Source organism: Equus caballus, chromosome 1 (assembly GCF_041296265.1).
Source record: "Equus caballus isolate H_3958 breed thoroughbred chromosome 1, TB-T2T, whole genome shotgun sequence".
In the NCBI taxonomy this organism is placed as follows: Eukaryota; Metazoa; Chordata; class Mammalia; order Perissodactyla; family Equidae; genus Equus; species Equus caballus.
This window is the reverse complement of record NC_091684.1, coordinates 105,041,828-105,054,516: the sequence shown is the minus strand read 5'-3', so window position 1 is coordinate 105,054,516 and position 12,689 is coordinate 105,041,828. Positions and strand designations below refer to the sequence as shown.

Here is a 12,689-nt window from a genome sequence, read left to right as displayed (position 1 = left end):
AATTTTTTAAAACAAATCGTCACAGTAACTTAAGTGCTGTACAGAGTGGCTCACGTCCCAGCAGCTTCCTTTGGATTAAGGCTTCTCCCCTGGTCTTTCCGTCCTGGGGACACGGAAGGGTTACAGGGGCTGGAGGAGGGGAAGAGGAAGTGAGGTCGGAGGGGAGGGAGGGAGCGGCCCCGCGCGGAGACCGGGCTGCGGCGCCCGCGCCTGGAAGCTGGAAGCTGGAAGCTGGAAGCTGAAAGCAGCCACCGGCAGGTGCGCCGGAGGAGGCCGCTAGGCGGTTCTTGGGGACACAGAAGGACGAAAGGGCAGAACATAATGTGGAGTTAGGTGGAGATTAGGACAAGATGGTGGGACCTGGAACAACGGTTCTCAGATGTGGTCCGCGGATCCTGGAGGAGGAGGGGCGCGAGTATCCGCGAGCTCAAAACTATTTTCGTAATGATCCTAAGGCCGAACCATGAGCCTTTCTCACCGTATTGACATTTGCACGAGTGGTGCAAAAGCAACAGTGCGGGAAACGGCGGCTTAGCGTGAATGAGGACAGAGGCACCAACTAGACCGGTAGTGATTTTATTGCTCATTGCCATGCCCTCTCCATCTTTTTTAAAAAAATGTCTATTAATAAGGTATCCTTGGGTATACATCTTTCTAATGTTCTATATAATAAAAATGGGAAGTGGGAATGAAGCCTTGTGCGGCAGACCTGAGTAAGATGGTGTCTCCCGGGAAAGCCCTGAAGCTTGCTGGAGCCGTGAGCTGAAGCAGCTGCTTTTTCCTTGTAGCTGGAAAGATTAACTGATAGAGAAACCATAGTGATTCGGACCTGCATGTTGGCAGATATTTTCTCAAAAAGAAATGAAAGAAGCTGGTCACTTCAAGAAAATAATTGACATTATTTTTTGTCAATGATACAATTGGAGCTTTCAAGGGAAAATTAGAATTTTGGAAAACTTGTCTATACCACCCTGAGCTGGAGAGCTTCCCAATTCTTAAAGATGTTTCTAATGAGATTAGTGGTTTTATCAAATATGATTTTTTTTCATATTGTATAATAAAATGTGTCAACTTTTGGAAGATCTCCATACCTCAGTGATGCGATATTTTCCAAATGAACAATGCATGAGTGCATGAGTAAAAGATCTATTCAAGAATGGATTTGAAAAAGGAAAAATAAAATCTTTTAAAAAAGGGGGCCAGCCCCGTGGCCGAGTGGTTAAGTTCACACACTCCACTTCAGAGGCCCAGGGTTTCGACGGTTTGGATCCTGGGCTTGGACATGGCACCACTCATCAGGCCATGCTGAGGCGGCATCCCACATGCCACAACTAGAAGGACCCACGACTAAAACTATATAACTATGTACCGGGGGACTTTGGGGAGAAAAAGGAAAAATAAAATCTTTAAAAGAGAATGTATTTAGGGGCCTGCCTGGTGGCGCAGCAGTTAAGCAAGCACATTCCGCTTCTATAGCCCGGGGCTGGCTGGTTCGGATCCCGGGTGCAGACATGGCACCGCTTGGCACGCCATGCTGTGGTAGGCATCCCACATATAAAGTAGAGGAAGATGGGCATGGATGTTAGCTCAGAGCCAGCCTTCCTCAGCAAAAAGAGGAGGATTGGCAGCAGTTAGCTCAGGGCTAATCTTCCTCAAAAGAAAAAAAAAGAATGTATTTGAATGCGACAAGAGTAGGAAAGGTGCATAGATGTTTCAGATTCCACGTTGCAATTAACCTTTGAGAAACTATCACTTGTACATTTTGTTATAGTAAAAGAATGCCCTGGATGGGGCCTCACCTTGTCCTGTGAGCAGCCCATGCAAGTCAGGGTACCCCTGGTGCTTAGGGTGCCCACCACGCCCACATACATCCCCTCAGGCCTGGACCATGGTGCAGCGCTGGTACATGAACCAGTCCCAGGACGACTTGACGTGGCCCCACAGCCTGGAGCCACTGCTGCCCGCTGTGCCTGGAGCAGCTGTGCCAGCTCAGAGTCCTTTACTGGAAGCTGACAAATATGAGAATGATCCAGAATTAGAACAGATCCGAGAAGAGGAACTACTCCTAGATGGACATAAGAGCCATATGCAAAGATAAACTGCCAAATTGTGAAAAAAAGATGGAGGTGTTTTATGAGGAAGGAGCATCTGCACTTGGATGTAAGATTTGCTGCATCCTGGAGGGCAGCGGACACTTTGATGTAAGAGGAATAGTGGATCCAGATTTTCATGGAGAAAGGAGACATGATAACTCTTCTTGCAGGAATTTATCACTGCTTCACGGTGGATGAGAAGAACTACATGACGCCACGTGGCTGTTTGTGGGAGGAGCAGTGTGGACCTCGTACAACTGGCCAGCTGACCATTTCTAGGCGCAAGCACGTGAAATTTTTGGCATAGACAACATAGTGATGCTTCCTGGGACCTAACACACCCTTTGTAAAGATCCCAAACATGATAACTGAGCAGAAAATCAATCGCTTTCTCTTTGCTTTTATATCGTAGGCTTGAAGCTAGATTATCTTTCTTTTGCAAGATTATTTGATCAGACTTTTTTTTTTTTTTTTTTTTGAGGAAGATTAGCCCTGAGCTAACTATTGCCAATCCCCCTCTTTTTGCTGAGGAGGACTGACCCTGAGCTAACATCCATGCCCATCTTCCTCTACTTTATATGTGGGACACCTACCACAGCATGACTCAAATGAAAGTTTTATCTCCTGAAATGTAACTGCTTAGATGCTCTATCTGGACATGATTCTTAGACTTTGAACCAGCTTATCAGTCAATGCCATGCCTGCCTTATAAGAAGGTTGTGGTATAAGAAATATATTGGATCTTTGTCCCTGGTTCCTGGCACAGAGCTACTAAAACCCTCGGAATTTCCTAAGTGACAGGAGTGGCCTTTGTTATTCATAAGCAGCCCCTTTGAGCATCCCTGTTCCACTGAGACTGAAGCTCCTGTGCTCAGGACCCTTCTGGACCTCGCTCTGTGTCCTTCCTCATCTGGCTGTTCGTCTGTGTCCTTTATAATAAATGAGTAAATGTAAATCCAGGTTTCCCTGAGTTTTGTGACCTGTTCTAGCAAACTATGGGCCCCGATGAGGGGGTCATGGGAACCCCCAATTTATAGCCAGTCAGTCAGAAGTACAATTGTCCTGGATTTGCAATTGGCATCAGTCTTATGGGGCTGAGCCCTTAATTTGTAGGATCTGAGGCTAACTCCAGGTAGATGGTGTCAGAATTGAGTTAAATTGTAGGACATTCATTCCTCCTGAGAATTGGAGAATTGCTTGGTGTGGGAAAACTAACTAGAAAGGTGTAATGGTAGATGATATTACTAACCAGATAGAAGACACTTTTTTCTCCCAAAATTATGCCTCGGAGTGAGGAGTAGTAAGGGGGAAGAGCTCTCCTATTAGGGCACACTCTCAGTGGCATATGCCACATGCCACTTGCCGCTTGCCTGTTCAAAATAAAGAAACTGCCTTAATTTAAATTTGTAAAAAGGCCACCTGTGTCTGGCCCCCTCCTGCTGCACTGAAACCTCAAATTCCACAGACTTTGCATGAGGGCTCTAATTCTGTACGCTGCGTGTGCTTGTTTTCTCATCTCTTATTCTTTTTAAATTCATGCTTAACTACTCTGGGAGAGAAGAGCTGTAAACAGTTTTAATTAAACCATACTTATAGAAACCGACTTTCTTATACTCTATGCTTTTGGCATTGCTGTTCTTGAAAAATTAAAAGGTCTTTGATAAATGGGTGGGGGGGAGAATATCCTCAGTATCTGAAACAGCTGTAAAAATACTCCTTTCTTTTCCTTTCCCAACTACATGTCTCTGTGAGGCTGGATTTTCTTCATATACTTCAACCAAAATAACCTTCAGCAGCAAACTGAATGCAGAAGCAAGCGCGAGAATCCAGCTACTGCCAGTAAGTCAGACACAAAGAGATATGCAAAAACATAAACAAAGCAACGCTTCTCGCTAAGTTTTTTGTTTTGGAAAATGTAGTTATTTTTAAATGACTGAGTAAATATTTTTTTTAATTTCTGCTTTAACTTTTACTTCTGTAAATATGGTTTTATATAACCCATATAAACAAAAGCTCTTTGGAATCTTCAACAACTTCTAAGAGTGCAAAGAGATCCTAACACCAAGAGCTTTGAGAATTATCCTGGCTCAACAAAAATGGGGGCCATGTTATCAGACACAAGAAATTTACCATTTATGCAATAATACTATGTCAAATATAGCCTGCATTTTTTTTTTTTTAAAGATTGGCCCTGAGCTAACATCTGTTGCCAATCATTTTTTTTTTTCCTTCTTCTCCCCAAAGCCCCCCAGTACGTAGTTGTATATTCTAGTTGTAGGTCCTTCTGGCTCTGCTATGTGGGATGCTGCCTCAGCATGGCCTGATGGGCCGTGCTAGGTCCAAGCCTAGCATCTGAACCGGCGAAACCCTGGGCCGCTGAAGCAGAGCATGAGAACTTAACCACTCGGCCATGGGGCCGGCCCCTGTAGTCATATTAAATTGTCCCAATAATTCCTTTAAGTGTGGGGAGGGAGTCTGGGATCCAGAGTCTAATCAAGGATCATGCATTGCATTTGGTTGTCATGTCTCATTCGCTTTCTCTAGTCTAAAGCAATGCCCTGGTTTTTTGTGGGTGGATGGGTGGAAGGTGTCTATAACCTTGCTGTTTATTTTTGAAGAATCCAGGGCAGCTATTTTGTGGAATGTCCTAACAATTACATTGCTTCTTTTGTCTAATAATTTCCTTAACATTAGATTCAAGTGAAACTTTTTTTTTTTTTTAAAGATTTTATTTTTTCCTCTTTCTCCCCAAAGCCCCCCAGTACATAGTTGTACACTCTTTGTTGTGGGTCCTTCTAGTTGTGGCATGTGGGACGCTGCCTCAGCGTGGTTTGATGAGCAGTGCCATGTCCGCGCCCAGGATTCGAACCAACGAAACACTGGGCCGCCCGCAGCGGAGCGCGCGAACTTAACCACTCGGCCACGGGGCCAGCCCCTCAAGTGAAACATTTTTTACAGGAACATTACATAGATTGTGTCATTCCCATTGTGTCACATTAGGAAGCTCCCAGATGTCCTTTTGTCCTATTTTAGTTATGCCTGACTAGGTTCAGGAACTGTCTTCCTGATGGCCATTTCATATTTCATTGCTCTAGGGCTATATGCTCTGTCTTCTTTGGCACTTAGTGGCTCTTTGTGGTTCCATATGTGGCCAGATTTGTCAAATGTGGTCAAATGTGTACTTGAAAACAAAACATACAGCTCCCTAATTGTATGCAGACTTCTGCACCTGTCCTTTAGAGCATGCTTGTCGGTTGTTCTTCAAACAACCTTAGGTTCCTCACATCTGTATTCTTACAAGTTCTTATCAGCTTGATCTGTTAGTTTCCGGGAGAGGTGTGAACATCTCCCAGTGTGGCTGGGGATGTGTTCCTTTCTCTTTGCAGTTCCATCCACTGGTGCTGGATATATTTTGAAGCTGTGTTGTTAAGTGTTAGATTCATGTCTGTATATTTTTCTAGTGAATTATTCCTTTTATCATTAGTAGTAATGATCATCCTATACCTAATATTGCTTTTTGCTTTAGGATTTATCTTGTGTTATATTATATTGTGACACCAGCTTTATTTTGGTTGGTATTTGCCTGATATTTTTTTTTCATGCCTTTTACTTTCACTTTTTTTGTCACGGTGTTTTATGTGTATCCACATGTAGCTGAAGTTTCTTTTTGTAACATACTTGAAAAGTCTCTGTCTGGGAGGGTGGGGGTCAAAAGGGGTGATTAGGCTCACATGTGAGGTGATAGACTATAATTAGTTTGTGGGGGGTAAACATGATGTGCTCTACACAGAATTCAAAATATATTATGATGTACATCTGAAAGCTATATAATGTTATAATCCAATGTTACTGCAATAAAACATAAATAAATATTTAATAAATAAATAAATAAATATAAAAATTTAAAATTAAAAAATTTTTTTTTAAAAAAGGCTCTATCTTTTAGGGGCCAGCCCCGTGTCTGAGTGGTTAAGTTCATGCACTCCGCTTCGGCAGCCCAGGGTTTTGCTGGTTCGAATCCTGGGCGTGGACATGGCACCATTCATCAGGCCATGCTGAGGCAGCGTCCCACATGCCACAACTAGAAGGACCCACAACTAAAATATACAACTATGTACTGGGGGGCCTTGGGGAGAAAAAGGAAAAGTGAAATCTTTTTTAAAAAGTCTCTGTCTTTTAATAGATAGATTTAAACTATTCACATTTATAAGGATTACTGAAAATTTTTACTTATTTCTATCACTTTATTTTGTGTTTTCTATTTGCCATATTTTTCTTTTACTTTTTTCCCTAAGTTTTATTAACATATACTTGACATACAGCGCCGTATGGATTTAAGGTGCACGTCATAGTGATTTGAGTAACTCTTGCTTCTTTTCACATCCTTTTTAATTTTCTATTGTTCAATCAAGATTTCTTTAATGTCCTCCAGCCCCCTTACTGGTTTAAAAACTGTATATTCTATTTCTACTGGTTTAGAAATTAAATTCTTGACTTTACAAAGTTTAAAACTCACTATTTTCTCTTTTTTTGGGGGGGGGGGGAGAGCAGCCCTGAGCTAACATCTGTGCCCATCTTCCTCTATTTTATATGTGGGATGGCTTGATGAACAGTGTGTATGTCTGAGCCCAGGATCCAAACTGGTGAACCCTGGCCCACCGAAGCAGAGTGATGAACTTAACCACTAAGCCACCAGGCCAGCCCCTCGTTACTTTCTTTATCCTTCTTAAAAATATGAGAAACTTAGATGATTTCTCTCCAATTTCTCCTCTCCTATCTTCCATGTTATTATTCCATAGTATTTTAGTTCCACCGGGTCTTCTGACCCCCCTCTTTTGTTTCAAACAGATTGATCAACATGTTTGCTAGTTTCTTGGTTCAGTATTGTGACTTGCATTCCACTCCTACTTCCTGGGTTCAGTTTCCTAGTAACTGAGGGGCATGATTGAACAGGTCTTCCAATAAAGGTCTGTGCATAATTGACTTTTCTCTGTCTCAAATTTTAATTTTACCCTCACTTTTTTTTTTAGTTTTTAATGAAGTATAATATATATATATACACACACATATACAGAAAAGTACACAAATTATTAACGTACAGTTTACGAATGTTCACCCAATCACTAAAACATAACGTCACCAGCACCCCCAAACCCCCCTCAAGCTGCCTCCTAGGCACTAACTTCCCCAAAAGCAACCACTATCCTAACTTCAACTAAAATGGACTGACTTTGCCTGTTTTTGTTTTATGTAAATGGAAGCAATCATACAGTATGGACTCTGTTGTGTCTGTCTTCTTCTCAATGTTACATTTGTGAAACTCATCCATGTTTTTGCATGTAGCTGTAATTTAGTAATTCTGTTGCCATATAAAATTCCATTTTATGAATCTGCTGGAATATGTATATCCATTCTACTATTGATGGGCATTTGGGTTCTTTCTAGTTTGGGGCTATTACTAATGATGCTTCTGTAAAGGTCCTGGCACTTGTCTTTTGCTGCACATTTGTATGAAATTCTGTTGCATGATACTTAAGAGTGGATTACTGGGTCACAGGGTACACACAGGAGTGTTCAGCTTTAACAGACGCTGCCAAAGAATTTTCCAAGTGATTGTCTAATTTATATTCTACCAGCAATGGATCAGAGGTTCAGTTTCTCTACATCTTCACTCATACTTGGCATTGTCGTTCTTTTCAGCTTTACTCATTCTCGTGGGTATATAGTGGTATCTCACGGTGGTTTTAAATGGCATTTCCCTGGAGACTAATGAAATGGAGCTCCTTTTCAGATGCTTATTTCCATTTGAATGTTCTCTTTTGTGAAGTGCCTATTTCAAGTCTTCTGCCTGTTTTCCATTGGATTGTCTGTCTGTTTGTGATTTGCAGGAGTTCTATATACATTCTGATATGAGTCCCCTTTTTGGATGTATGTATTGCAAATGTCTTCTACTCAATGGCTTGCCTTCTCACTCTTATAATATATATATATATTTTTTTAAGATTTTTTAATTTTTCCTTTTTCTCCCAAAGCCCCCCAGTACATAATTGTGTATTTTTAGTTGTGGGTCCTTCTAGTTGTGGCATGTGGGATGCCGCCTCAGCATGGCCTGATGAGTGGTGCCATGTCCGCGCCCAGGATCCAAACCAGCGAAACCCTGGGCTGCCAAAGCAGAGTGTGAGAACGTAACCACTCGGCCACGGGGCCAGTCCCTAAATATTCTTCTACAAGATTTTTTTTTTTAATAGCTGCCAAATAGGCATCATGTGCCTCTCCCTAGAGCAGGGGCTCTGCAGTCAGACAAGCCTGGTTAATCTCCTGCCTTCATCCTCTACAGGCTGTGTAACTTTCAACAAGTTATTTAAACACTCCGGGCTTTAGCTTTCCTGGGAGTTGCCCAGGTCTAGACCTGGGTGGATACATAATTGGATCTCAATCCCTAATAAATAGCTGATTGGTTTAGAAGCTTTGCATCAGCTGAAACAGTGGATCATTAACTCAAGAACAGTTATTTATTCATTAAAGTCCCCTAAAGACCTGGGATAGGCCATATTTCATGAGTCCACAGTTTTATTGCATGTGACTAAGAACAAAAACACTGCATTAAAATGAATGCCCTGTGGTAGTTGAAAGGCAAAGTCAGCATTGGCAGCATGAAGGAGTGGCCACTGAACCGCTTAACCATATTCCCTTGTCAGATTGTCAGATTCCTCCCTTTCTCTAGAGGCTGTGGTTAAGAGAGGGTTCCAACCTTGTCTTAGCTGGTTGCCTTAGGAGAGAATTGGTTGATTTCTGTGTTTCACTTTATCGTCTGTAAAATGGGTAGAGTAAAAGTTCAATACCAACCTCAAGGCGATGTTGTGAGGGTTAATGAGTATTGCCTGAGGGAGGGTGTGACAAGTGTTAGGTGATCAGTGGTGGCCACCATTATTGTCAGCCTCGGTGGGGTACAGACCAGTAAGATGTGGACATGTGAAGCTGCTCACTTCATTACTGAAGTGGGGAAACCCAAAAGGCTGGAAGGGGACGTGAGTCCTGTTTATCTGGGACCGGGGCGGCCCAGTGGCACAGCAGTTAAGTGTGCACATTCTGCTTCAGCGGCCCGGGGTTCACCAGTTCAGATCCCGGGTGTGGACATGGCACCGCTTGGCAAGCCATGCTGTGGTAGGCATCCCATGTATAAAGTAGAGGAAGATGGGCACGGATGTTAGCTCAGGGCCAGTCTTCCTCAGCAAAGAAGAAGAAAATTGGCAGCAGATGTTAGCTCTAATCTTCCTCAAAAAAAAAAAAAAAAAATCTAGGACAGATGAGGAACACTGAAACTCATGAGAAGTAGTGAAAGACAAAATTCCTGACATCAGTTTGTCCACTGAGGTGCTGGCAAATGTTTTTAACAACCAGCTCTATGTAGGGTGTGTGTGTGTGTGTGTATGCTGACTTCCTGATATAAACGCTTCCGCAATGGCTGATTTCAAACTACCAACATAACATCACTGAACACAGAGTTGTACAGATTCCCATTATATAGTATTTCCACCATATAGATACAATAGATATAAGTATACTCAAGAGAATAGATACTAGTCAAATAAATAAGAAGTGGTAAGTTTTGAGTCTTTTAATATAATTTACTTAATTGTAAGTTTATATAACAGTTTTTAATAATGGCTGTGTTTAACAACTGGCTTGTAAAATTCCTGAAAAATTAACATTTGGCTCTCATAAGTCTATACGAGCTGTCTCTAGCCACCACTGAATTAGTCCACTGGTCCTCATTTGGAGCCTTAATCGTGGACAAAGAGTAGTATTCATGTTTAGTTCAGGACCTGGCACCCCGGCAAGTGCTAAGTAAGGGCAGAGTCAATGTACTTCTAAAGACCAGTGCTCATTCCCTTGGTAACTGGGTCTCCTCCCCCAGGACACAGCCCAAAAGGTGACCTTTTCCTTCCCTGGATCTTGGCTGTTTATCATTCTGATCTGCCAGCACCTCCCCCCGTTCAGGATAGACTATCACAGGACTTCCTGGGACGTGCACAGAGGGCATCCTGGCCAGCCGCTTGCCGGAACTCATGTCAGATGCCTGCAAGGTCATCCAGATGGCCGGAAGGTGAACAGCAGCCCTGGGAAGGAGCTGCCTGCTCCTTGCCTCTCAGCCCCATGACATCTGTATTTTGGAGTTTGGAGTGCCCTTGGCACACAGACCCCACCAGTCCACTGCCCTCATGAGTTTCAAAACCTGGATCCACGCTACCACTTCTCAGTTTAACCTCACGTCTCTCCATTGCTTCTCTGCGCCTGCCAATAGCAGAGAGAGTCCTAACAGACTACATGCACTGGGCGCTCGCTCTAGAATTATCCCCCTTAAGCCTCATAACAACCCTATGAAGTAGGTACTATCCTTATCCCGGGTCTGTGGATGAGAAAGCCAGGGCTCAGGGTGGTGTGCATGATTACCCACGGTCGCAGGGGGAGGACCCAGTATTTTTCCTCTCTCCCTCAACTGTCTTCCTTCACGTGGTATCCTCAGTTCCTGCATGATTATTTTGCGTTCTTTAGCTTGTTGCGTACTGCTGAATGTTCTCAGCACCAACGCGGTTGTGGAAGCCACGGGTCTGAAAAGATTGCTCCAGGAGACAGTGTGCTGTGAGGATGGAGGCGGGGAGAGGAGGAATCGCTGATGAGATCCTGGGGGACACTGACGCCTAAGGGGCTCTGAGGAAGAGGAGACCCAGAAGGGCCGGCACAGAAAGTGCCAGATGTCCAGGGGATGGTCTGCAGGGGGGAAGCTACAAAGTGGACGAGTAAGTGAGCACCAAAAGGTGTCCCCTGGACTTAGCACTCCAGAAGCCATCGGTGACCTTGGCAGGGGCCTTCTTTTATTTCTTTACCAAGTGGGGAGGAGACTGGAGCAGGCAAAGCAGGAACCTAATAGCAGTGGGTTGAAGAAAGGCTGGGAGGGAGCAAGGTGGGCTCAGCCAGTGCAGACTTCTCTTCCAGGAATGAGGAAGCAGCAGGGGGATGCTAGATGGAAGGGTGGCTTTGGGGATTTGGGTTTAGGTTGTTGTTGTTATTGTTTTTTTAAACTGGGAATATCCTTAGCAAATTTATATGCTGAGGAAAAGGAGCCGGCAGAGGTAAGGCTGAAGATGTCAGTGAAAGAGGGGGGTGAAGGCAAGAGGTGGCCGAGGCCACACCCTGAGGGGTCCAAGCCGCAGACTGGAGAACATCCCTTCCTCTCCTGGGGAGGAGGGAGCTGTGACAGGTGCTGTCCGGTGGCCTCTATTTCCTCTGACAAATGGGAGACAGAGAGTGACGGGGACCAACAGAGAAGAGTGGTGGAGTTTGTAACAACCAGTTTGGGAGAACAGGAGGAGGTTGCCAAGAGACACAGCTGAAGGGCAGTGGGCGGTCCCCACAGGTGTCACGTTGTCCCAGCAGCGATAAACCTAGGCTTCTTTGTGAATGCTGGTTACGTCTGTAGCTCTTAAGCTCCTTAAGCTCATTCACCATCTCCTTTCTTATTGGTTTCACCAGCAGGAGGTGACGCTTTCTCCAGGTTCTAAGGACAGCACATCATGGCCACCCAATAAAAGGTGCACGAGGTGTCTCTGGATTTCTTTCCACCATATAGGTTACAAGATGCAGTCAGCTGTCTGCAACCTGGAAGAAGGTTCTCACCAGGGCCAGCCCTGGTGGCCTAGTGGTTAAGTTCAGCATGTTCTGCTTTGGCAGCAGGGGTTTGGTTCCCCACCGAAGACCTACACCACTTGTCTGTCAACGGCCATGCTGTGGCGGCGACTCACATCGAAAAAGAGGAAGACTGGCAACAGATGTTAGCTGAGGGCAAATCTCCCTCAGGAAAAAAAAAAAAAAGAGGGCTCTCACTAAACACAGAATCAGTCAGTGCCTTGATCTTGGAATTCCCAGCCTCCAGAGCCATGAGAAATAAATGTTTGTTGTTTAAGCCGTTCATTCTACTGTAATTTGTGACAGCAGCCCGAGCTAACAGAAAAAACGCACCTAGTGACTCCACGCACAGAATGAGGAAGTTAGTTGTTTTGCCCAGAACAGAGCAGGACTTTCAGCTCTAGGTCAGTGATTTTTCCACTGCAGCACGGGACGTACCACAAGGTACCATGGCCTCCTGAGGTCTCCGTTTACTTGATCAAACAGAAAATACGTCCTTGGAATTGGACTCAGCGCAGGTGTGGGAATTCATCGCGAGCACTGGCCCTTTTCCTTTGATCCAGATTTTACCACTTCCATAATCTAGATCTGAGTTTCCTTAGGAGGTGGACAGGCTTCCTCTCTGATCTGTGGGTACTGGGTACACACAGCCCACCTGGAAAGAACTCTGTGTTCAATTAGTCAGGTCTGCCAAGGGCAAGGCAGTAGGAGAGTTAAGACCTATGCGCTAAATATTTGCCCAAGCTAGTAAGGGAGGGGAGGGGAGGTGAGAGTCATAAGGATTAGTTTTGCAGAAAAGCTTGGAAAAGGATGAGATTAAAGATTCCACAGAAGTCTTGGTTTTTCAGTTTGCTCACTGGGCAGTTGAGAGTAATGGCTGCTGAGTGAGAATGTTTATGTCTATTTGTG

At 44.2% G+C, this 12,689-nt stretch overlaps 1 long non-coding RNA gene and 1 pseudogene across 3 annotated transcripts; both read left to right on the top strand.

Annotated features, from left to right (window-relative positions):
* The first annotated feature begins 151 nt into the window (after positions 1–151).
* LOC106782191 (uncharacterized) lies at positions 152–12,063 on the top strand. 3 transcript variants are annotated; one of them, XR_011438385.1, is made up of 5 exons: positions 158–567; positions 3,846–3,932; positions 10,012–10,200; positions 10,650–10,894; positions 11,628–12,063. It is a non-coding gene; the product is annotated as an uncharacterized lncRNA (long non-coding RNA). The 3 variants fall into 3 exon arrangements; XR_011438384.1 differs by lacking the exon at positions 10,012–10,200 and having other exon boundaries at positions 152–567; XR_011438386.1 differs by lacking the exons at positions 158–567; positions 3,846–3,932; positions 10,012–10,200 and adding an exon at positions 10,343–10,479.
* LOC138923975 (acireductone dioxygenase-like) lies at positions 1,748–3,048 on the top strand (annotated as a pseudogene).
* Positions 12,064–12,689: the final 626 nt, after the last annotated feature.